This window comes from Poecilia reticulata, linkage group LG4 (assembly GCF_000633615.1).
Source record: "Poecilia reticulata strain Guanapo linkage group LG4, Guppy_female_1.0+MT, whole genome shotgun sequence".
NCBI lineage: Eukaryota > Metazoa > Chordata > Actinopteri > Cyprinodontiformes > Poeciliidae > Poecilia > Poecilia reticulata.
In genome coordinates, this window is record NC_024334.1 from 6,611,586 (window position 1) to 6,635,723 (window position 24,138).

The 24,138-nt window shown below is 38.1% G+C and overlaps 1 long non-coding RNA gene across 6 annotated transcripts in view; it reads right to left on the minus strand.

The window, feature by feature from the left end:
• Positions 1-24,138, minus strand: part of LOC103463463 (uncharacterized) — a 122,578-nt gene that overhangs the window by 18,435 nt on the left and 80,005 nt on the right. For 3 of the 6 annotated variants that reach the window (XR_533518.1, XR_533515.1, XR_533514.1), the window contains 3 exons: positions 16,894-17,005; positions 5,492-5,549; positions 3,847-5,395 (listed from right to left, as the gene is read on the minus strand). This is a non-coding gene — a long non-coding RNA (uncharacterized LOC103463463). Of the gene's footprint in view, positions 1-3,846; positions 5,396-5,491; positions 5,550-16,893; positions 17,006-20,684; positions 21,151-24,138 lie in introns of those variants that run through there. The other 3 variants (XR_001776503.1, XR_533516.2, XR_533517.1) reach the window with 3 other exon arrangements.

Below are 24,138 nucleotides of genomic sequence, written 5' to 3' on the forward strand. Positions count from 1 at the left end.
TATATAGTTTGTAAGACTTGCATAGTTTTGTGCAATGCATACAGCATTACTCATATAGTTTTTGCATTATGAAAACATCCCTTTGAAGTCTGTTTTCATTTAGTTGTTGTAGCATGCAATTTTATGTTAATTCATGTCATAATAATTACATTTATGTGTCTATGTCAAAATGATAAAAACAACAAAATGCTTTGCACAAAATATTAAAATGAAAACCACTGCTTATCACCGGATATACAATCTTAAAAGTAGCATTTACAAAAAATGTTTTTATCTGAAAGTTCATCTAAAAAATGTGCATGGTCAAAATATTCATAGCCACTAACAATTTGGGTTTATTTATTTATTTTTATTTTACCAATATGGCCACTCCAACTGTGACTCTTGACAGAGAATTTAAGATTAAAGCGATAGAAATGACTAAGACTTAGGTAATGAGAGCTCACTGATGTCATAATGTTAAGTTGATTTTACATAATCCTGCCTCTTTAATACAATACAAATAAAATCAGATTCTAGTGTTAAGTCAATTTAATTTGTGTGTTAATTCAATTTCATTTGAAATACTTAATCCCAAAAGGAAAAATAAGATATTAACAGCTGTCTTTGACTAAAACCCTAATGCAAACTAAAGGAATTAGTTTTCATTTTGTGCAAAACTAAAAGCACCTGTATCCCTGCAGCCACAGGGAGCCTGTGGCTGCAGGGATACAGATCAAGGCAATTGTTTGTCCTGGTAAAGATTGTGAGGAGTTAACTGTCCAGAGGATATAGAGGTGAGTCCAGTGGTGTGCAGGCAGGCGCCTCAAGTGTTGCTTTGATAACCAGCTCAAGGAAGTTGAACTGAGATCAGGAAGATGAGTACTTAGGAAATTCCTGGAGAAAATGACACAAAGTGGAGGTCATTTAAGATGAATTGAAGTATGCCAGAGAGAAAGGGATGAGGGAAAAGCAAAATCACACAGACTTCTGGAATGAGAGTCCAGTATTCGACTCACTGGTCCCGTGCCAATGTATAGAAAGCAGCTCAGTTTGAGGTTGCTTGCGTCAATGCAGAGAAAACAACCCAGGTCTGAATGGATTAACAGTACTCCCCTAAAACAGTGAACACACCATAAAAGAAAAATAATTTACTTAGGAAAGACTTTAAGATGTTGGCCTTAGATTATCAGCAAATCTTAGAAATCACTGGAAAATGTCCAAGAGACTTGGGAGTTGTCATACCCCAACAAATGTCCAGAAGGCTTAGGCCCCAGGCCCAAAATATGAGATTTTATGCTTTGGTTGTTATTGTGAAACACTGTGATGAATGCAAAGATAAACTCTAGAGCCTGAGAGGCTATATAACGCGACATTGATCTGGTCTGAAAACTTATAAAAATACATTTTGTGGTGTTTCAAATAACTGTCAAGTTGTCATCAGTAGATTTTTATTTCTACTGCAGTATTTCTTTCTATTGAGAAAAAATGGCAAAGTAGTTTTAATTTAGGGGAAATTGACTTGTTTATAGCTTTAATTTATTAAGCTCTGCTTCCTCGAGTATTAAATTTTGCCCTATTTATTTCAGAGCTTTGAACGAGGCTGGGCACTTTTCTCCTCCACTCTAAGCTAATTTTATTTTCAAACTCTCTTTGCATCATTAGAGCTGTGTTTTTGCATTGGCTTTTGTTTAAGAAGTAATGACATATTTACTGCAGGGAAAATTGAGCAAATAAGCAGCTTTGATTTCAAACTTGTGTGTAGATGAAAAATCTTTTGACTCCTTTCTTGAAAAATGGTAACTAAGTTAAGACTTTTAGTCATTTTTATCAACTCAAATTCAAGACTAATTGTATTTCAGGATTATGATGTGTTTCTTAAGGGCCTATCTACTCCAGCAGGTATTTAAGTTTGAGTTTAGCAGCTGATAGTAGCGAACAGTGAAATGGTGTGGAACGGAGATAATTTCTAATCTTTCTTCCTTATATTCTAGTTTTAATTAAGCAAAGACAGCAGAGGAGGAAGAAACACTTCTGCAGTCACTGACAGGCTTTCTTCCTGGACTCTCTTGTAATCGGCTCCATCCAATGTAAAAAGCTTTTCCATCCCTATCAAAGAGATGGATCCCCACACTATGATACTGCCACCACTTTTCAAAGTGAGCTTGTAAAGTCGGAGTGGCGCGCTGTTTTACATTCTCATCACATATACAGCTTGTTCAGTTTTGGTCTTATCCCAGCAGAGCACCTCCCTCTACATGTTTCATGTGTCCTGTCCAAGGTTTATTGCAAACAGGATTTATTTTCCTTTCTTTCGGTAATGGCTTTCTGCTTTGACATTCTTCCTCTGACACTTTCACAAATCAGCTGTATTAATGAAACAACACACAAGTAGACAGTGCGCACTAATTAGTGAAGGCAGTCTGAAGCCTTTTTTAAAATAAAACAGTCGCTATCATTAGCTTATTTTATTATTTCTTATGTGCTACTTCATGTTGTAGCAAACAGCCATGAAACACCAGTAAGACACATTGCCGCTTGTGGTTGTAAAACAACAAAATGTCATGAATACTTTTTAAAGGTATTGTAAATGGAATTATGAGATGTTTTCTTAAGCTTTGTCTAAATACGGTGAGTGGGTATAGAAAAACCCTGCAATCCAATGTATGATGAACTTTTGAACAAATCACACACTCCCAAGAGTTAAGGAAAAAATGATGCAGAGTTTTGAATGACAGCTTCCTGTCCCAGCAGCCTTATAAATATCCTCTGGTATGATTCACTTGATGTAGTACATGATTTTAAAAGCCCTTGTTAGCCACAGCTATGGCTTCCAGATGTTCCAGAAAAAGAAAGAAATTAATCTAATAATCAGGGTGGGCAGAGGTGGCTAGCCCTGGAAGGTGCCGAATGATATCACCACATCTTCATAAATCAGGATCCTGGGTCGGGAATGTGTTTTTCTAAAGAGATCTCAGACCACCCCAGTAACAAAGTATTCCTGGGTGTGAAAGCACACAACACAAATGACCAACAAAACCAAAGCAAAGATCTGTCTCCAAGTTAAAATGAAGATGTGACACAGTATAAAAAATAAAAAATGAAATAAATAAATACACACACACACACACAAGTTGAGTTAATGATGATTATCAGTCATCAAATCAAATGTAATCAAAATACAAGTTTCTCTTTTATTTGAGCCAAGACTTTCAGTCCTTAAATGGAGTTTATTTTCCTCTCGGTCTTTTCCTGATATTTTCCTAGACCTCCACATGCTTCTTTTGTTCGTCGACAGACAGAGCACATTTTATGTGTTTACCCATTTGTTTTGGGGAATGGAGTGGAAAATAATGTTTCCGTGCTAATTTCCCCAGTTCAAAGGGATCAATCTAGGAAGAAAAATTCCCTTACAACAGCCTTAAATTGTCTCAATGAGCTTGATTCTTATCAAACGGGTTCTCGTCTTTGCTACACAAAATCCCATGGAATGCTGCGTTAGAGGCAGTGGAAACTCTGAGCTCAAACAATACCACACTAATAACAGCAGGTATTTTTTCTGACCTGCGTTTTTGAAGACTTCAAATGGAGTTTAATTGTGTTTGCTGCCGGGACAGATGGGATATTTATAGCTGCCTCTACGCTTCATTCCTTTGCAGTAAGCCTGAAGCAGTGCCTCAGACTGGGCTGATGGCTCAGTGCTGTCGAGACATTATTTGCAAGAACACCAAAGAGAATCATTGAGATTCAACAGCCCAGCTGAGTTTGGGATTTAATAAATTGATTTTCTTCCCAAAACAGCCCTATTGACAGTCTGCTACATTCATGGGAAGACTTGCTTTCTCCCATGTATATGTCAAGCACCAAAGAATTTATTTAGACACAGGAGGAAACTAAATGCAACTAGTTTCTGATAGATAGGACTCAAACGTTGCCACTGTGTCCTCAAAAGGACACAGTTGTCCTCGCCCACCGCAGATGTCTTACTCAATGTTTCCTTTCTTCCAGGACTCCAAACTCTGCCAGATTTATCTTCCTCTTTATCTTCTACGCTCTCAGCCACTTCCTCATGCCTAACTCCTAGCTTTTCTCTGTCGCTGCCTTACGTTTCTCTTCCCTATTCACTTCCACTTTATCTCTCTTAACTTCCAAGTTTCTCTGCCATTAACTGTCTCCTATTTTTTCTGTTCATCTAACTCTGCCACCGCGCGCTTCTCTCTCCTCGGAATAAGGTTGCACTGTAATTGTCCAGCGAGAAGCTTATGCACAGGTGAAGGACACATGGCCATCTTCTGACATAAACACAGGGAAACATGTTGACATCAAGGCCACATGGAGTATCAATGATGTTTATACATAGTAATCACCTGAAGGTCTGATTAATGTTTTTGTTAATCAGTGGGACAGGAAGGAATACAGCTGTGACCTGTGTGAGTGACAGGCTGGTGTAAAAACAAAGATCGGTGGTGTGCGTCTCAAATGACTGAAATAAGATACAGTATTTGATATTCAATTAAAGTTTTACTAAAACCTATAGAGAAAACAAATTTATTCATTGACTTTGTAGTATTACACATTTTTGAATGAGGGACAAAAGCTAAACATTTTATCATGAACGTGACCGGCTAAAATTGGTGCTTTAGTTAATTGTTAATTATCTTTAATACATTCTACTTTTTTGTTGTTTGTATCTAAGTATCGAGTAGCTTCACTGCCAACGCAACCCCCATAGGCCTAAATGTTGAGGTTTCGTATGCTTTTTATGTCATCTGGTCAATGAATAAAAACTTTTCCAAATCTCTGAAGCCAAAGTTTTCAAAAAGTGTTTTGTTTCCACGAATTCAATGGGTGCATTTTCTTCCTCTGGCCACAGCATGGCACTCTTCTAATTGAAATCTGACCTCTTTCTAAACAGTTCTGCTCCTTGCTGACATTTTGAGTCAACTCTGGGACATGCTGTCATGCGAGACGCAGCTCTGCATTGCAACCTGTCCTTTTTATTTAGCTTTAAAGATGAATCACGGGCGTGACGAACCGATCACACATGCCTATCAGAGAAGGGACACTACTGCAGGTTCTCTGGGGTTTGAGAGGAGTTTCTTTTGAAAACACAAAACAGCTTGAACAAAATTAATCCCCTTTTCAGCCTTCTCCCTTTTTATTACAGGGCGACTCTCCTGAAGATCCGAGCAGGGCGGTCTCAACGCTCAGATCAGTCCTGCCATCTCATTACTCTCCAAGGGATCTGGGAGGTCAGTGCTATCAAGTGGAGTGAAGCTATAAAATAAATTGAATGTTCTGCTGAGGGAAATGTTGAAGGTGATGGACAGAAAGGGCCTCTTCTCAGAACCACAGCTCTCTTCAGGTCCCCTGGGTGGCACAGACTGGGACCTGGGCTCAGCAGCTGGATGACTGGCTGGAAAGAAAGGTTGCAGACAGAATTAAACATGAGCGTACTCGACCAGTGTGGGATGTTGGCCATCCGTCATTCTCCGCAGTTTTGAAAGGCTACCTGTGCAAATTCAAAGGACCTGTCAGGGATTGGAGTGGACACACTTGGCTGCACAGCGCTGGAATCAGAATTGCAGATGGGATAAGAGAGGAGAAAGCGGAATAGAGCCAATCGATGTGAACGGCTACAGTATAAAACCACAGAGAGAGGCTCTCTGCTTCGAGTGATGTTGGACAAGGATAATTTTAGACTACAGTTACACATGTCATTTTAATGTGATGTTTGAGTTTTAAATATAAAAACATCCCGTTTATGACAGCAAATTACTTCGAGTCACTAAAACCTGAAAGTCATGAAAATGCCTGAAGTAGCTCTGCTTAGTTTAAGTCTTTAGTCAATTTGGAATACAGATGTTTTGAGTTTCTCTGTGCTCAACAGTGTGTCCAGAGAATGAGGACGAAAGCTCATAGAATATTTATGGATTTACTGTAAATATAGAAAAACACAGCGGGGTCTACATTTATAGTTGACTTGCATTTATAATGTTCACATTAGCGTCAATAAAGGAAGTTAATGTAAACAACTTAATGTTCAGATATTAATCTAAAGTTAACACAAACAAATACTGTTAGACACGTTTTAAATCTGAAAAAATGTAGTTTTCTATGTTTTTTATTGGGGATGATGTCTTCATTATTGTCCTAACTTATTCAAAGGTAAGACTTTTTTGTGTTGTTCTGTTTGTGTTTGTCAGATTTTAAATAGGTTTCCACAAAAAATGTGTGTGAAAATACCAACTGTTTAATTGTCCCACAAGTGTTAGGTCTCTTTAATCTGTTGCTTCCTCTGATTTCAGACTGCAGAAAAGACTCCACACACAAAACATGTGCTGACTTTATAAAACACCTGCCTCAAGCCTTAAATTAGATGGTCTGGACCTAGACAAATACTTGGACTAATTCCTTTATCACCACAAAAGGAAAAGCACAATAGAGCACCTCTGACTACTGAGCCAGGGGTCTTTTTTAATGATGGCCTAAATTACAAACTGCCTCTCAGAAATGTGATGGCTATTTGTCTTTAACACAGCCTTTTGGAGTTCTCCTTATCTGCACATTTAAGATTTACACACATGGCTTCACCAACATGATGGGTTAGCCCCTGTGTTTTTGATTATGTTTCCATTAGTGTTTTTCTAAGGCATCAACTTGTAAACTAATTTAGCTTCTGGCGCCCTAAAACTATTCTGGCATGAAAGAGCTATTGCAACATTTGGCTTACAGCCCCTCCTTTTTTCTCCACTGCCAGTAAATGTTTAAATATGTTGCAGTTTTGTTTGAAGGACTGTGTCACAGCACACGGCTAGTCAGCAGATATCTTCGAGATAAGAGCACTGTGTTTACTCAGGTTTTGCTTTTAAACTTGTCTCCAGAGCTGTGGTCAGACCTGTTGCTGGTAACAGACTGGACCTTTGTACTACAAGAGAACCACTTCAACACAGACTCGAAAAGCGCATTTCAAGATTTATATATATATATATATCTGAGATGATTCAGAGGGTACCCAGCTTTACTCTTTACAAAAAAGTCAATTGAGTGATTGAATGAATTGTGCATTTTGGAAGTAGGATAGAAAAAAATGTTTAGTTTGATCAACTTTTTCAATTTTTGTCTATGTAAAAGCGGTATCTGATTCTGAAGAAGTATGAGTATATATATATATATATCTTGTTATGAAGTGTAAATAAATATCTGGATTCAACTGTATCTTCCTCTGCTGACTTGATAATAAACAGACTTCCATCAGAGACTACTTCAAATGATATAGAGCACATTTTTCATCAAATGACTTGCTTCTCCCTTTTGTTTTAAGGTCCTCATTATCACAATAGCAGGAAATGACAGGTGACAGCTTCCATTTAAAAGGGCAACTGTGACTGAATCAAATCAATACTTAGATGGATGACACTGCTCTTCCACGCTAAAAGAACTTCCCTTTGTTTGGAGCCTTCTGAATGTGTACACTTTCACCTGAAACCTGCTCCTTCAAATGCCATGTGCTTCATCACTGCCAATCTTTGATTACTTCTTCCTCATTAGTTCCTTATCCGAAAAACCATGACTTTTCAGCCAAGGGTCATTATTTTGAGAGCGACATTAAAAATCACTCTTCTGACAGGTTGCTTTCTTTATAAATGTGACAAAAGTCACATACATAGTGCAGAATTGCACTATGTATTGCAATTGACAGGTAATAGGACCTCAACAGCTAAGCTCCAGTACTAATCCTTAATCTTTGCTACACATCAAAAAAACTTCACTGTAGTTAGACTGGAGAGATGTATAATCTAATCATTTCTATGTCTGCCCAGTGCATGTGTTGTGTTGTCTCTTTGTTTTCCCTTTGATAGACTGTCAAATATTTCATCTACTACATCCCTAATAAAACGCTAGCTGCTAATCAGCTTAGTGTTGTTTAAAGATTTGATGGCCCTAGAAAATGTGGCCATGTCAGACAGGAAGATGAACAGAGAAAGAAGGGAAAAGACTTGCAAAGTCCACATGTCAGGAGTCAAACCACAGGTGGCTGCATCAGCGTCTAAGAGCACCTGAGAGCACACCACTACCCTCTGGCAACCACTAAAGACAAATCCCCAAACTGGTTTTATTGGAACCATTCTATTTTCAAGTCCCACCACTTTGGATAAAACTACTACTGAAATCCAAGTATAGGTGCCATTTTGTCACATGAAATGCTACGTGTGTAAATTGTGAGACTAGACTTGTTTTACTGTACTTCATATGTGTTTTTCCAAAACATCTTTGATTACTTGACTAAGTTTGCATGTAATTATCTTATATGTTTATATGAAAAACTTTAGTGAGCTGCAATAACAGGAATACTGAAAAACAAGGACAACATATCTCCAAGTCATTTACACATTTACAAGTTGTTGTTGTAGAAGTGTGAAGAAAGCTTGTAGTGTGTTCTACCACTTACGTACATCTTCGATGGGAAGTACCTGGAAATTCAGCATCTTCCTCACACATGCATATGGAGAGAAGCAACACTAGCATCATAGACAAACAGGATTCAGCTTTATTGTGGAAAACAAAACTGCTGGGTTTTACTTATTCCAAATAAATCCAATATTTTGGAATGCACTATAAGAAATATGCCACAAGAACTCCTGTTAAATTCTGTTCTAATGGTACCGGTCTTAAAAGTCTGCAGAAAAACTGTCCTTGTAAGGATTAAGAAGTCATTATCTTCTTCAGAGTTTTTGACTGGCATAATCTAAAGTATTAAGACATTTTTGTGTGGGAGTTTTTAAGGTTCAGGTTTGCAATTTAATGCATGAGCAGACATCTTTAGTGGAAACCCTTTTTCTCATTATAAGTTATTCTTTGCAACTTGCTTGATTTGGTTTCCCAGGAATTCCTGCATGGTTCAATTTTATTTTCTTTCTAAAAGACAAAGAGGTATGAATATATCATCTGGTCACTCCTTTAATTTTGTGGTATGGAAATGCATTTTTTTAAATAATATTCCATATTATGAAGAATATGCTCCTTTTTTCTTGAAATTGGTAAGGAAGGAAGATGGGACGTGGTTACAGAGCTGAATCTGGCTTGGATACTGTTAAATTTTAGAGGTTAGACTTCACATTTGTCTTCTGCAGAGGGACAATGTCTGGTCTTATCTTGCTTCCCCAGTGTTGGGCTTATCTCAGCTTTGGTTTTGCACTTATTCTTGGACAGAAGAGTACACCAACTGCACTATGCTCAGTCCAAGGCTATGGAGGCTTTGCAGCAGGCTGTGACTCATGCCTATATGCATGAGTAATCTACTTTCTCATTACATGTGGGTTAGACCCATTTATCCACTTCACTTTTTCTGGAAAACCCACTATCCACGTTTAAGGGAGACGTCTCTTCCAACTCCATAGCAAATTCATCAAGCTAAAAAAAATGCTACAACTTTTGTTTTTACTTGTTCACTTCAGGGATGCCACAGGCCTGTATGWACTTTTAAAAATAAACAGCGTAGATYAAGCCTGAGATTTCCACTGGATCAATTAGGATCCTCCAAAGGATCGGATGTTGCTGAAATTTGAAAATGTATAAATAACTTGAGAGATCTGATTTAGCTTAGTTGTCAAGTGAACACATTTCGTCACAATGTACCCCATTAGACTTGTTTTGTTCCCAAGCGAGCAGAAAATATTTTTGCCGTTACCTCCTGTGCTTTCCCTCCAGCTTTTACTCTTGCATGTAGAYGGCATAAAGTGTTTATGACCCCACGTCCCAGAGGTCACATTCAGACTTTCATTCATTACTCTGTCATGTCAAGCATTTTTATCGGCTTCTCCAATCCTATTCATTTATGCGACTGAGGTGGTTAAACAAAAATGCACTGAGAGGTGGTGACCCTGACCTTTGTTCAAACAGAAAGGCACATACMAATGTCAAGGCAATAAGCAACTTCCTCCTCAGAGCAAGCAGTCGTCTAAACAGGAGCATTTGCTTACAAGTAATTTATCGCCCACAGTACATTAAGCAAGAATAAAGCCATCCAACATGACTTGCTCGTGTCGATTATAATGCTATTACTTATAATAAAGCCATGAATTTCTTTATCATATCTTAATCAGTTTGGYGCAGTCATAACAAAGATAATAAGGTAAAATAGCTATGCAATGCACTGAACCACACGTTCTTTCCCCAGATGAAGGGAACTTGCACTTCCTCTTAGTAATTGTACAGGCCCACGCATGTGTTGGAATCCTGGACCCTCACTCCAACTATTTCCGGTTATAAATAAGCACTCAACCTTTAAACACCGATAGCAACAGTTCATTGTGTCTGCTTCCTTTTCCACCATGAACACTGATAATTAAATTGTCCACGCAGAACGATAACACATTTTAATGTAATTAAAAGATTGCAGATGTGGAAGCTTGCAGAAAATCCAAGTTCTTATACTCAGTTTCTAAATATATTTGCATCCAAAAGTTCATATTGCGAGTCTTTGAACCATACAGTTTGAGGTATTTGGATTTGTAAAARGAAAACTGGACGATGCTCATACTTGCACCATTAGAGGCACTGAAACATACTTTCTCGGAAAGCCAAGATGGCCCTGCGCCTCCTGGCCAGCAGCACGGGGCATTGTAATTGTTCCATAGGCTTCAATACCTGGAACTGGTGGGCTCACTAGTTCTTCCGAGAACTAATGAGCCCACTGAAGCAAAAAAAAAAACTAACAAAAAATATTATCTTAGATCATAAAGTACACTAAGGTAGAACATGGGTAGTAGACAAGTGAAAAATAAAATAAACATGTTTACACAACTACAGTGCAAGAGATGAATAATCAAGTTCTCTAAAATTATACATGTCTAGTTTAGATAAAAAAACATCTAAACTAGATGTCTGTTTTAGAAACAAAGTAGGAGTTTTCTTTATGTGTTTTAATAGTTTAAAAGTTAAAACCGAAAGCCCAGTTTGACTAATGAGTTTTATTTAACAGACTCTAGATGATAAGCAAGGTCCACCCTGCGTATTGATGTGTTTTAAAATGACAACAAATTTATGATTTAACTGTGTAGCAGACGAAAACATTGCTACTTTGAAAATCAGCCCACTCTTTATATTTGGAGTTTATTCACACCTCACAGCTGTTCAGTACATCTGCTGCCATCAGAGGGTCTTTGATTTGTGAATACTTACCATGCAGCTTCTTAAAACTCCAAATGTCAGTTTGCTGTTTATAAAGTTAGTTAAAAGTAACACATGGACTTTTTTTTCGATTATAGACTGAAGTATTTTGTTAAAATGTCAACTGCTATATCACTACTTAAGATTTAATACATTTTGAGTTAAACTTTTTTTTAAGTGTACCAGGTTCTAATTTAGTCTATGTAAAATTAGCTATAGTAAGACTTGCACAAGTCTTACCAAAGATGAAATCATTTTAGAATTCAAAGCAAGTCTGCCTTGCTTTCCCCATGTCTGGTCCCAATAGCTTATAAAAGCAGAATGATGTCACTTGTTGGGTTTTCTGTGTCAGAGCAGATGTGGAGGTATGGATAGTGGAAATTTCCTTGTTGGATAACTTACTTTATTTAAGCATAGAATTATAAGAAAAAAATGTGAGACTGATGAATATGTAATATCTGATTAAGCTTACAAATGTCCAGAAAGGAGCACCAGGTGTAAAACGTTGTCTTTTTACAATCAGGGAGACTAATCATCCATCCATCCATCCATCCATTTCCTTTACACCATTGTCCCTAATGGGGTCGGGAGGGTTGCTGGTGCCTATCTCCAGCTAACGTTCCGGGCGAGAGGCGTGGTCACCCTGGACAGGTTGCCAGTCTGTCACAGGGCAGCACAAAGACACACAGGACAAAAAACCATGCACACACACTCACAACTAGGGGCAATTTGGAGAGACAAATTAACCTGACAGTCATGTTTTTTGGACTGTGGGAGGAATCCGGAGTACCAAGAGAAAACCCATGCATGCACAGGGAGGACATGCAAACTCCATGCAGAAAGACCGGGGCCGGGAATCGAACCCAGAACCTTCTTACTGCAAGGCAACAGCTCTACCAACTGCGCCACTGTGCAGCCAGAGACTAATCAAAGAAGGCGAAATGCAGACTGAAGAAGTGGCTATGAAACTATATCAGTTGGTGGGCGATGGTGGTAGGAGTTCGTCCTATAATAGGTGGGTTGCCAGTTCTAGTTTCTGCTCCATCCATCTCTGGTGTTGTGTCATTGGGCAAGACACTTCAACCACCCTGCTGGTGGTGGTCAGAGGACACGGTGGCACTGGTGCATGGCGGCCTCCCTTCAGTCAGACTGCCCCAGGGCAGCTGTGGCTACGATGTAGTAGCTTACCACCATCAGTGCATGTGTGAATAAATGACTGAATATAGTGTGAAGTGCATTGGAGTTCATAAGCCCTATACAGGTACAGGCCATTTACTATTTTATTATGTGAAGCCATGCAGAAGTAATGCTAAGAGAGAATATTGTTTAGTTACTTAGTTATGGTAACATTACTTAAACTTAGCTTACTTTTCTTTGTGTTTCCTTTTTAAGAACTGCTATAGTCTAGTTTTCAGGATTTGGTACACTGTAAATTTCTCTTCCTAGTCTTAAGTTGCAACCAATATTTCTATCATGCATTTGCAGTCACAGTATACACACTAATTTTTGAGTGTGATTGATTTTTTTTTTCATTTGTAAAGAACAGTAATAACTTTTTTGTAACAAAAACAACAACCAGAGTCAAACACAAAACCTTCCCACAATAGCAACCAGGGAATTCAGATTAAGATGGAATAAATGGTAGATATGCCAAAAATGCACTATTTATTCAMCAGTGTCTTATACACAACTAATAAGGGTGGATTAATGACAGTAAAAATAATATCATTACAACAGTTCATAGCAAAAATCCCAACTTTAGGCACMATTTCCCAGCAACCATACAAGGATTAGCAATGATATTTGTCCACGTCCCTCATATTAAAAAACAATTWAGACATTTTAGTGATATTTCCACAGTTGTGGTCTGGAATGGTCTTGAAGAGAAATCCAGAATCCCCAATGTCTAAAACCAGGACAAGATTGAGTACAAACCCGGTCGAGTCCGAGATGAGACGGAGACCATCAAAAAGTGGTCGTCAGACCGAGACTGACCTCGGTTACTACATAAATAAAGTTAATTGAGTTGCTTGAATTGCAATAAGTAACTGAAACACAAATTTTGCTTGGCAGAATATGGATTTCTGTACTTTGTACAGTTCCTTTGATTAAAGCAGTGCTGTTCAAAGTCTTCAGGGCCGGTATTTTTGCATGTTTCACAAGTTCTCTCCCTGTGGGTAGCTACTGCCTCAGCATGTCAATGTTCTGCAGAGACCTGCTAACAAGCTACCATTTAATCCAGGTGTGTTGAACCAGGAAGAGAACTAAAACATGCACAATCCGGGCCCTTGAGGACCAACGTTGGACAACACTGGATTAAATATTTTAGGCTAGTCTGTATTTATTCAACAAAGAAATATTGAGATACTTTGGTTCTATTGCATCTACAAGCCTAATTAAAGTTTCACTGGTAGTGATTTGACTTGTAAATTAATAAACACTGAGCAGAATCTCTTAATCCAGGGGAAGATGGAGAAAAGAGAAATAGCAAAATACGTCGTAAATTACTCTGCATTTTTTTTATCATACAGTCAACATCTAATTGTCTCTCTGATGTGAAAATATCTTAACATTTTACAGTTGTACAAATGGTGTTTTTGCTGTTTTTTGTTTTTTTTGGTCTGGTYTCCAAGCAAAAAAAGAGTTGAATGGGAAAAGTTTACATGTTTCAGATGTGTATTAGGAGAAAAAAAAAAAACTGTAAAGTACAAGAAACTAAGTACACTGATGAATTCTCCATAATTAATGTTTTTTGAAGCTATGAGTCATGGAATTTCTCATAAACATTGACWTTGCTTCCTGTTTTAAGTGCATTCCAGAAAAGTCCAACATGAACTTCTTTGTGGCTTTAAATTAGATGTTTTACGAAGAGTGTCAAAAAAAAAAGAAAAAAAAAAAGAAAGAAAAGCCAGATGGTACCCTTGGTGTTATCACCCTGGCATATGGGTCCTTTTCAAGCACATTCAGAGCATTGTTGTGTGTCTAGTATTCCTCTCCAGGACCCACAAACACTGGCACTGCAGTCACAGCCACGCAGGCATGCCTTCATGTGGCCAGGCGTCACCATTCTACCAGCCTYGAGTGCATCCTCTGTTGCTCTAAATGGTTCCTGTGGTTTTATATTAAATGGGAAGAGGGGGGGGTGTCAAAAGCCACAACGGTTTTAGCTGGTATGACTCAGGATATTCATTATCGTATGCTTTTATTTAAAGCAATGTGACTACGGTAAATCCTAGCCTGCTGCCTTTGCTGTTTGCACTTTTYTTTTAACAAGCAATAACGTCTTACCAACTTAATAGATAATTCGCTTTTGAAATATAATCATCAGGCTTAGTGTGTGTATTAAAAAGTTAAATAGAAGCCATAAACTGGAAGCATCTAGAGCTTTGCAGTCCTAAAAGTAACTTTCACTGTCTGCACGGGAGGTAACTAATTTATCTGACACTTTGTTAAACTACAACCTCTCCCCAGTGAATGCTGAAGATAGGCATCAGCCCATCCTGTGCTCACGGTATTGAAGGAGCAGTATTATATATTTTCCAGGCATATATTGCCATTTTACAGCACAATCAAGGAACAATGTTACTTTTATCACCTCCCATCAGGCCACTGCGTGAACCGGGACTTTTTCTCTAGAGAGAATAAATTWTCTGTGCCCTCCAAAGATAACACTTTCACAACACTTAACTTTAACATTTTAATATGAACTGAAGGCAGAGGARTAATACAGAATAAGCAGCCKTCTGGTGCTTCTGCCTATGATTACTCATGAAAACATGTTATCCTCTGTCCTTGCKGCAGGGAAACCCCGTACATAGACTSATACAGTCTTTTATCTCTRTCTAGCCTGGTTTTATTGACGGAGCACTGACTGTTGTGGGTGAGTTGATGTCCAAATGTAAGATATATAAGGGGTGAACAAGGAACAGCAAAGTTATAATTGGTGATTAACAAAKGTGGTAAAATAACCAAATCACTCTTGTTTGACATTATATGTGTGAAATGGCAACAATGTTTTTTTTTAAGAAAATAAAACAACATGATGATGCTTTAACAGACTTAGGAGAGAAAAGACAATAAATGTGGATGACTTTAAATATCCTTCTAAAACTCCTTATAGATTCTAAGCTTACCTTCAAAAACATATTACAAAGGTTTGTCATATTCTGATGTTCAGTTCATCCAACTTTTAAAGTACAAGAAACTCATCGACAACAGAAGGAGTCAAATATTCTTGAACGGAAATATTTTGTCTCACTTGTTTCATATGGAAGTTTATATGTTTTTTCTCCACAATAACATTTTATTCAATCTTCAAGTATCTTTGATGGACAAAAAATAGCATTTACCGTCTGTTTTTTTTTTTTATGTCAACACTGCTTGTTTTTTCTTTCTCCTCCTCCTGAAGGCTGATAATTGGCTCTCGTTCACATTGGAAGCTCATTAAYACCTCGTCAGCACCCAGAGGATGAGCATTTCATTGATTAGATTCCTACCAGGAGTAACGTCAGACACCCTCAGATGCTCAGTTTGTTTCCATATTYCTGACTGCTTGTTAATGAGATGGAGGAAAGCAGTAGGATTTTGCTGACTCTTTCCATGCTCAGAAGTTGTGAGCCAGTCTTATAATTACTAATTTACTCTTCCTCACACCCAGCAAGCTTCCAAGAYGCTGCTGAGAAGCACCACTAGGAATAAGCCTGGCCTTAATATCTCATTAAAGCAACAAAGGGAAGGCTATAGGTGGAAGCATTTAGCATTTAGTTCATGAAACCTATTGCAATCTACATGTTAGATTAATTTATGTCCTAAATTTATAATGTCCGCCTGGATATTTTTTGCTTGTTTTAATTGTACGCAGTTCTTAAATGTCTTGTGAGTAAATMAATTTGCCCATTTATCCATAAAAACTGGAGCTTTTAACATCTAGCAAGTMATTTTCTCAATTTATTGTCTATGAAAAGAGTGCCTCTCACATTAATTTCACTTCCTGCCACAATGGGTGAAATTACCGTAATAAACCGACATTGAATGGAAAGCTCCCCTTTTAGAAACCGTTGAAATTTTTCAGATAGAGCAAAGTGTAGCAGAGTTACGGCACTGCAAATTTGACTGGATCACTGGCGCTCTGTTTAGGACTTAAAGGTTTTTAAAGAAAGCCAATCAAAATCTCAAAATGTTGTAGAATAAACATTGTAACTATCTTAATTATTAGATTTTAAAAGTCAAACATTTGCTGCATAAGCGTATATATACTACAGCTAAAGTTCTACTTTTTTGTAAGGTGAAAATCAGACAATTATAAGCRAGTTATCAAATATCCCACCAAGCCACAATTGTAAAATGAAACYCAAATGACCTAACCGTGAACATGCCTAAAACTACTTTATTGAAGTGCTGTTTGACTAAATACCACTGGTWTGGTATTTAGTGGATTTACACTTTTCACATGGAGTTGTGGCCCCAACGCGTCTGAGAATACCAGGGTGTCCATTGTAGTCTGATGGAGCTAAATTGACCCTTAATTCCAGAAGTGATGTCAAGGACAAGAACAACACAGTACATCACCMAACGTGAAACATGATGACAGCGTTTTGCTGTAATTATTGACAGCACCAAATACCACTTAGTTTTGAAAATAACTGCTAGAGACAGCTAACGATGCAGCTATAGTCAGAGGAATTTCCCTTTTCAGCAGATGAGAAAATCCAAACATCCATCCAAGTCAAAAGAATTACTTACCCTGGAGAGAATGGAAGTTTTGGAATGTCACAGCCAGCGCCCATAACCAAATGTGACAGAAGATCTTTGAGGTCACGTGAGGAGGGTTGTTGACAAGACATGTCCTCATGATCTGATAATTTAGGAGAAGTGAACAAAGAAGTGGATTTAGTTAAGATGAATCATGTCAATAGTCTCCTACCAAAGAAGACCAAATGCTTGTAGAGAGTTTAAAGGTTCAACAAGCAGTGCTTAATGGTGGGCACACTAAATGTAACCAAGTTATCATAGCTTTTTTATCATTATTAGTCATTATTTGACATTTTTGAGCTGAATTGTTTAAGACAAATATYATAAGAAATTTGGATTATAAAACATATAAAATGCAGGTTAAGATGCCTCTTCCCTACCAGGACACTTTATTGTGAATTTTGCAGTTGGATCCCATTCATCACTGGTCCTGTAATGGCGTTAAGGTACCAGATCCTTCTGTGAGAACATTGTTTAAAATAACCAGAGATCACCTGTGACTCTTTATATAGTACATAGCTCATATACATAGCTCAACAACAAGAAAAAAAGAGCAAGCATAAAGACAGATTGAGATCTGAAGGTCTTGCTTGCTGTTAGTAATTAGAACTTTGCTGTAAGCAGGTACATCTGCGCACATCACATCAAAGCTTTGTGACAGTCCTGATTTTTGTCAGTGCTACAGATGTCAAAACAGGCATTTGTGATTCACAGAACACCTACTAAGGTTTTCATGAAGTCAATCTGAAGAAAAGGGGTGTTTCTTTATACGGCAAAACTTTTCATTATCCAGATTGAAGTTTGATTATATTACTCAAACCTGACACACGGCCAAGAGTGCTTCTTCTGCTGCAACTTACAATCCATCTTAATGGTTACTTTTCATAGCTTCTTCTCATATATGTTTCTGGTTCTCACACTGTCTAACTTGCACTCAAATCCACACTACTACTTTCACTCTCACACATTGTGCCCTGAAGTAACACCTCTGCCTTTTGCCCTTTCTTGCTCCAGTCTGTCTTCCTCACCCTGTTCTTCTTGTACTCCCTCCACTCCTTCATCCGCATTTGTACACCTATATCTTATTTATCCATTCCTCTTAGATAAGGTCTCGGGAGATGAGAGACATCTGCTGAATCTGCTTTGAAGATGTGTCACGTTGCTCAATTATGTGTGGTGCCAAGGTCTAGTTTGCATTTGGTGACATGGAGAGAGCATCGCTAACAGGTGGCGGGAGAAGACATGCGTGTCAGGCTGTTTGATAAATAAAATATATTATGGTAATGTTACTGAGGAAAGGGAGAGATGTGACTATTAGTGAATTGGCTTGCACTGCGCCCACATTCAGAGAGATGGGACTTTAGGAGGTGGATGGTGGAGAAACATATGCACACACTCACAAGCACTAAAAACATAAATACAGTGAAGCACCCCCTTGCCCCCTTGTAAATGTGTAAATGCGGGCATATGTTTAATCTTCTACTGTCAGTGGATTTGCATACGTGTCTGAATACAGACTTCAGAAACGCTTATTTGTTAAAATGAATGCAAATCAACTGCCGCGTTGAAGGACTGCCATAAGAGCCACGGATACTGGCTTGACTGGTGCTGGCAGATGGAGGCTTGCTTCCTCTGTGGGTGTATCCCATTACTCTTCTGAAACCCTGGGCCTTGTGCTGGACAGAAGTTGGACAGGCACTCTACCATCAAGCCAAATGAAGAATGTGTATTTAATGAGGAAGGCGGGAGTGCAGGGTGGAGGGTGAGAGGGAATGAATTAAAACTAACATCTTGAAATCTTTTACACATGCAGGCATGCAGACAACGTGCAAGGCAAAAATAAAGACTCTGGACAACAAGCGCCATAGTTCAGCCTCTCCCAAAAAAAGCACACACACAGCCAATGTGAGAGGTGACCAGAGGTCAAAGGTCTTTGGACTGGAGGGCATCTCATCTAAAAAATGGGAGCCGAGCAATTCATCATGCATTTGGTCTCCCGGCACACATTATCAGTCTTTGGTGTCAGAGAGACTCCATTCCGCTAATGGTTGTGCTTTGGAGCTAAAAGGATATATTAAAAGGAAACTGAAAACCAATTCCTGAGTCTCGACTTGCCAGTTTTCGGTACATTTAATGGCGATGTTAAATACATTACATCAAACAATAGCCAGGCACCTCATAAAATAATAAAGCTAAAACATTTTACATTCATTTGTTGTATTTTCAAACAACTTTTTTTCATATATAGCTTTTTCCAAAAGTGTCTCCTGGTGAGGTCGGCATTTTGACTTGTCAATCACATCTCTGATGAGAAGGGTACGATGAAGCTGGGATGAGGTTAATATATGACAAACAAACAAGAGAGAAGGGGGCCTTCTGTTCTGCCGTGATACCTGTCTGCTAGTGGGAATCAGGCCCATATGTGTTATGGGTAACTCCCAGTGGAAGCCGTGACTCCGGGGGTCATGCTGGGGCAGCTTCGTACTCTCTTCATTGCACACAGCTGTGCTTGCAACGCAAAAAGCCCTCACCTCTGACCTCACGACCGCCTAGTACACCTTTGCWGGAATGTTGGATGATTGGCTACTTCGCTCCCCTTTTCATTTCCTGTCGCTTCAGTTTTCGCTAACAGYCTTGTGAGTCTCCCAAGTGCCTACCCACCTGGGTCTTAAAGGGATTTTCTGGGCTATCAAGGACAGGCTCGGGGTTTAAATATGAATTATGAATGGATTTGAGCAGAACAGTAAATCAATAATGTTTGCACGGGAATGCATTACACTTGTGCCACTCATTATTCATCAAGCAACAACGGAAAACTAATCCCTGGTATTCATGTTAGAAAACAGTTAAACACTCTGACACATTTTGGTTTTGAACTTAAAGGTCATATGTGCTTCAATATTTCATCACAAAGGATGGATTACAATTACATTTCAAGGATTTTCTTGGACAATTTGAAGGAGAGTGGCAGGGCGCAACAGCTGAAGTCATATTTATTTGACACATTTACTGCATACATTTCATCTTTGCAATTATGCGAAAAAAAATCTTTAAAACACAGTAAATATATAATTTATTCAATTTACCAGGATGTCAGTCACAGCCCTGACGATTGAGTCCGTTTCTTTCAGTGCTTATTTGCACATCTAATCAAATAGGAAATGAGCATTGTATTTTGTGTAATGTAAACACAGTAAGAAGTTTGATTGTACTGCAAATTTGGTGCTTGAGTAAGGGGTTATTTAATAGATTTTTTTTTACTTTTAACTTCTCAATAATTCAGGAACGTATTTTGAACGTATGTCAAAATTTAAAATGCTTATTCATTACCTAATTTCCATCTACAATGCACATGCATTATTTAAAATAAAGTTTGATATTCAATAAATGCTTATTTTTTTTGAAAAAATATGCACAAAAAAAACTACAGTTTTATGGGATTTTGGGGTGGTGGTTATTACCACCTTAGTGCTGCTGAAGGAAGGGTTTTCAAAATTAGAGTTTCAAGTAGATGRAAAAAAAAACTAATTTCCCTTTTACCAAATCTTACAGTTGAACGCATGAGAGCTGGGTTTCTGTGTGCTATTATTTACTAGAGATCCTTAAAGTTTATTTTAGTAATACAAGTGAAATTACACARAGGATTCTTCAAAAATAAATCTTTGGGGTCATTCGGTGAGTTCGTTCCTCTCCTCACWGTGGATGAATCTCAGTCTAAATCTGCCTTGAATCTGGCATTTGAGTCTGTCTGGCGTGATGTTTTTAGAAAATCCAACACCCAGTACAGCTGGATCTGCACTTTATTCMGCAATTTGAAGACTGTCAGAAAACAAGAAACACATGGTTGTTTGAAATATTAAAACAAGGTCATTAACATAGATTGAGGCAAGACTACTTTGAGTGGTATTTTTTCTTAGAGAATATAAAAACCAGTCTTTTCTGTAAGAAACCCCTCTGCATTAACGGCTATGCTCCTTTAAGGGGACGGAAAAAYGGGAATTTAGGCTGCCACAGATGATGGATGGATGGTGTGGTGTAGATGAGGTGAGATGTGAGACGTTTGCTCCCTTTTCCTTTTTCATCCCTTCTGGGGCCAAACAAAGACGAAGGAGAGTCACGTTTGAACTGGTTGCCTTTGTTATTCGTCCTGTTTGAGGCGAGGTTCAGTTGTCACTTAGACGTCTGGGACAAATCCATTAGCTCTGCAGTATCTTGACTCCTGAAGGCGTCACCTTCGTCTGTGTCACTCTGCAGGCGAGCAATGGAGACGGACACAAATAAACTCAGACGCACAGAGAGAAATGTAGCAAGAGTCAATAAAAATATCTCAGAGCAAACATAAGTMGGATTCAAGAGTTGAAAACAGGAGTTCCTGGTAAGCAAACAGACACAATGCTTTACTAGCRTGTAAATACTCTTTAACCACACATTTTGTTGAATTTTAATAGGACTTCAGTTGCTAGAACAACACAAATTAGCTAATAATTTTGAAATGAAGGGAAAATGATACATAGGTATGAAAATTTGTTAACAAATTTGTGATCTGCATACTTTGAATTTGATGCTATACACAGAATCCAGTGGTATGCTCCATCTACTGAAGCAAATCATCTTTGTGACTCTACGCCTGGCTTTWAAAAAATGAGATGTAGAATTTTCTCCATCATTTTGACAGAAATGTTCAAAACAAAATCTGTTATAATCTAARCAGCAGTTCCCCTTCTCAAAGAGGACACCACCCCAGTCTGCCAATCAAGGTGAACTGCCCCTGAAGTCCATGCAACAGTGCAAAGTCGTATTGCTTTATTTTATACCATGACAATTTTTCATAAACTCAAGTCTTTGTAAAATACATGGGATTATATTTTCAAGCTGTTTGGCCAACTTTTTGCAGATTATTATAATTTGTAAGATCTTATAATAAGATCTTACAAATTTTTGTCCTGACTTTTGTCCTGACTTTTGTCTGTTTTGTYCTGACTTGACAAAACAGGACATGAAATAGATGCATTGCATCTGCAGCAARGCATKAATTTTTCCCAACAGAGTACAGTCCACATTAAAATCAAGACAAGTTTAACTAGTTAGTATCATAGCACTTACAGAGACCAAGGGGACAGTGATAAATTCCTAGATGCCATATTAAGCTGTTAGGGACCGACTATATAGCCTATAGTTTGCTTACAAATCACAGCTGTACAAATGCCAGACCCAATACAATCATTTTCTCAACAGAGGAAATAGTCCTCCCTCAGTAGTTAACCCTTCTTGCATGATGTAAAAATAAATATGAAATGCCAACAGTCGAGGAAACAACAAGGTATTCCTTGAGTTTAAATAAACCTAACCTTTTGTCCTGCTGCTACCTCTTTGTGGAAGTCTGCTACTATGACGATAATGAATAGGATAGAAGTCATTTAAGAACAAACAAGGGAGCKATTGGAGACATAAAACGGAAATTCTCACCATTGCGGTTCATATTCTCCACTTCCTYAAGAACACTAGTTTTTACTTCTTGTGTTGAAAGATTTAGTAGAAGGAATGTGTTGCAGTGCTCGGTAATAAGTATGTTGTTAAGGGGAGGCAGTATGACCCTGGATCACTTTAACTTCACTGTGGATCAGTCACTGACTGTGGCTTGGTTAGAAAACCGAGCCACATCAAAAAATTAAGTAAAACATCTGATTTCATAATTTGTGTGCATTTTTCCAATAGGCACAAAGTCCCATTCAKGTGGTACTCAAAGAAGGATAAATCAAATACTCAAGCACCACTTGAGCCYGAAAGCTGGACTTGTAGAGTCCTGTGTAAWWAMMMMWTKKTTKGSYKKTWRRRMSKTTWWKKWARRRKYMRGGKWWTYCMMYWAMMWTWAWTKSMRSMWKKYMWKKWAWTYMRKKSYKRAAAWTTWRKWWYSKTTTTTGATGTTTTCAGTTATAACGCTCTTCATTGTGGTAACACAAGAGAAAACTTTTTAGATCCACATTATTTGTCTGTTCTCCCTGTTTGGTGAGAAGTCACAGTTTTCCCACATGTATTTGCGTAAAGCTCTACAAAAATATACAAACACTAATAACTTTATCTGATTATCATCTGGTTCTGGGCTTTTGAACTTAGGGTCAGAGGTCATTCTAGGGGTAATAGACACAATAAGTCCTTTTCTAACTGGTAATTTCAAAGAGTTTTTGTAGTCCTCTTGAAATTGAATCCACTTGACCTGAAAGGGAACTTCTGGGCTGTTGATGAATCAACTACTAAATTAGACAAAAGCAATAGATTATCAACTCAAACYACTACTAGTAGATTGCTAAAAATGACTGCATACTCTGCAAATTCTTCTTATTCATTATGCATGCACATGCTATTGACAGAGCAGTCCATGTGAAGCAGGAGAACGCCTTTTCTGTTGTCTGTTTAATGAAAGCAGTCAGTATAATCAAGAAGAATTTGATCATTCGGTCACTTAAAATTACTTAAACTGGAGCATCACGTTGGAGGCATGATTATCAAAAATACTTTTTTTTACCCYAAATGACTTTGCTAGTAATAAATGTTTTATTTTTTCCCCAGTAATTCTCAGCATAATTTAATTTGCTTTCCCTTTGAAACAACAAAAAAAAGAAAAATAAGAATAAATGACAGCAATAATTAAATTATCCCAAAACATTTGCAGGCTGATTAATACTTACAATGTTTCCACTGTTTCCTCACTGTACAGACTAATGTTTTACAGGGCGCTGTATCTTCTGACATGTTCTCTTTACTCATCTATCAATACTCTATATGCTCTTGGTTTGTCTGATACTGAGGCTGCACAAAGACGTAGACTTTCTATCCTGTCAAAGATAAGATTTTTCTTTACTTGTGCTTCACAACACAGCGTGTTATCTTGCCTGTCATGACCACACCGTCTAGTGTTTTTCTTTTTGGAGTGCAGGTCTGATACGGCGTGTTGAGGTAATCACAATACAGTCGTTTCAGTGATTGATACTTCCCGCAAAGCCTTCTGGGATGGCATGTTTTCACAGAAGGAAAAGGGTGAACAGTTCTGTTTCTCCAAATGAAAAACAAATGGAGCTGGATGGAAAATTGCGGAGGGATGGAAAGGGATCACTAGTTTTGTGGTTCCATGTCAACCACAAGGTCACATACCAGGAATCAGGATCCCCCACAGTGGAACGTGCATTTCGTCTTGACGGCAGCACATTGTTATGCTGTCGGTGTTGCTGTAACTGTGGA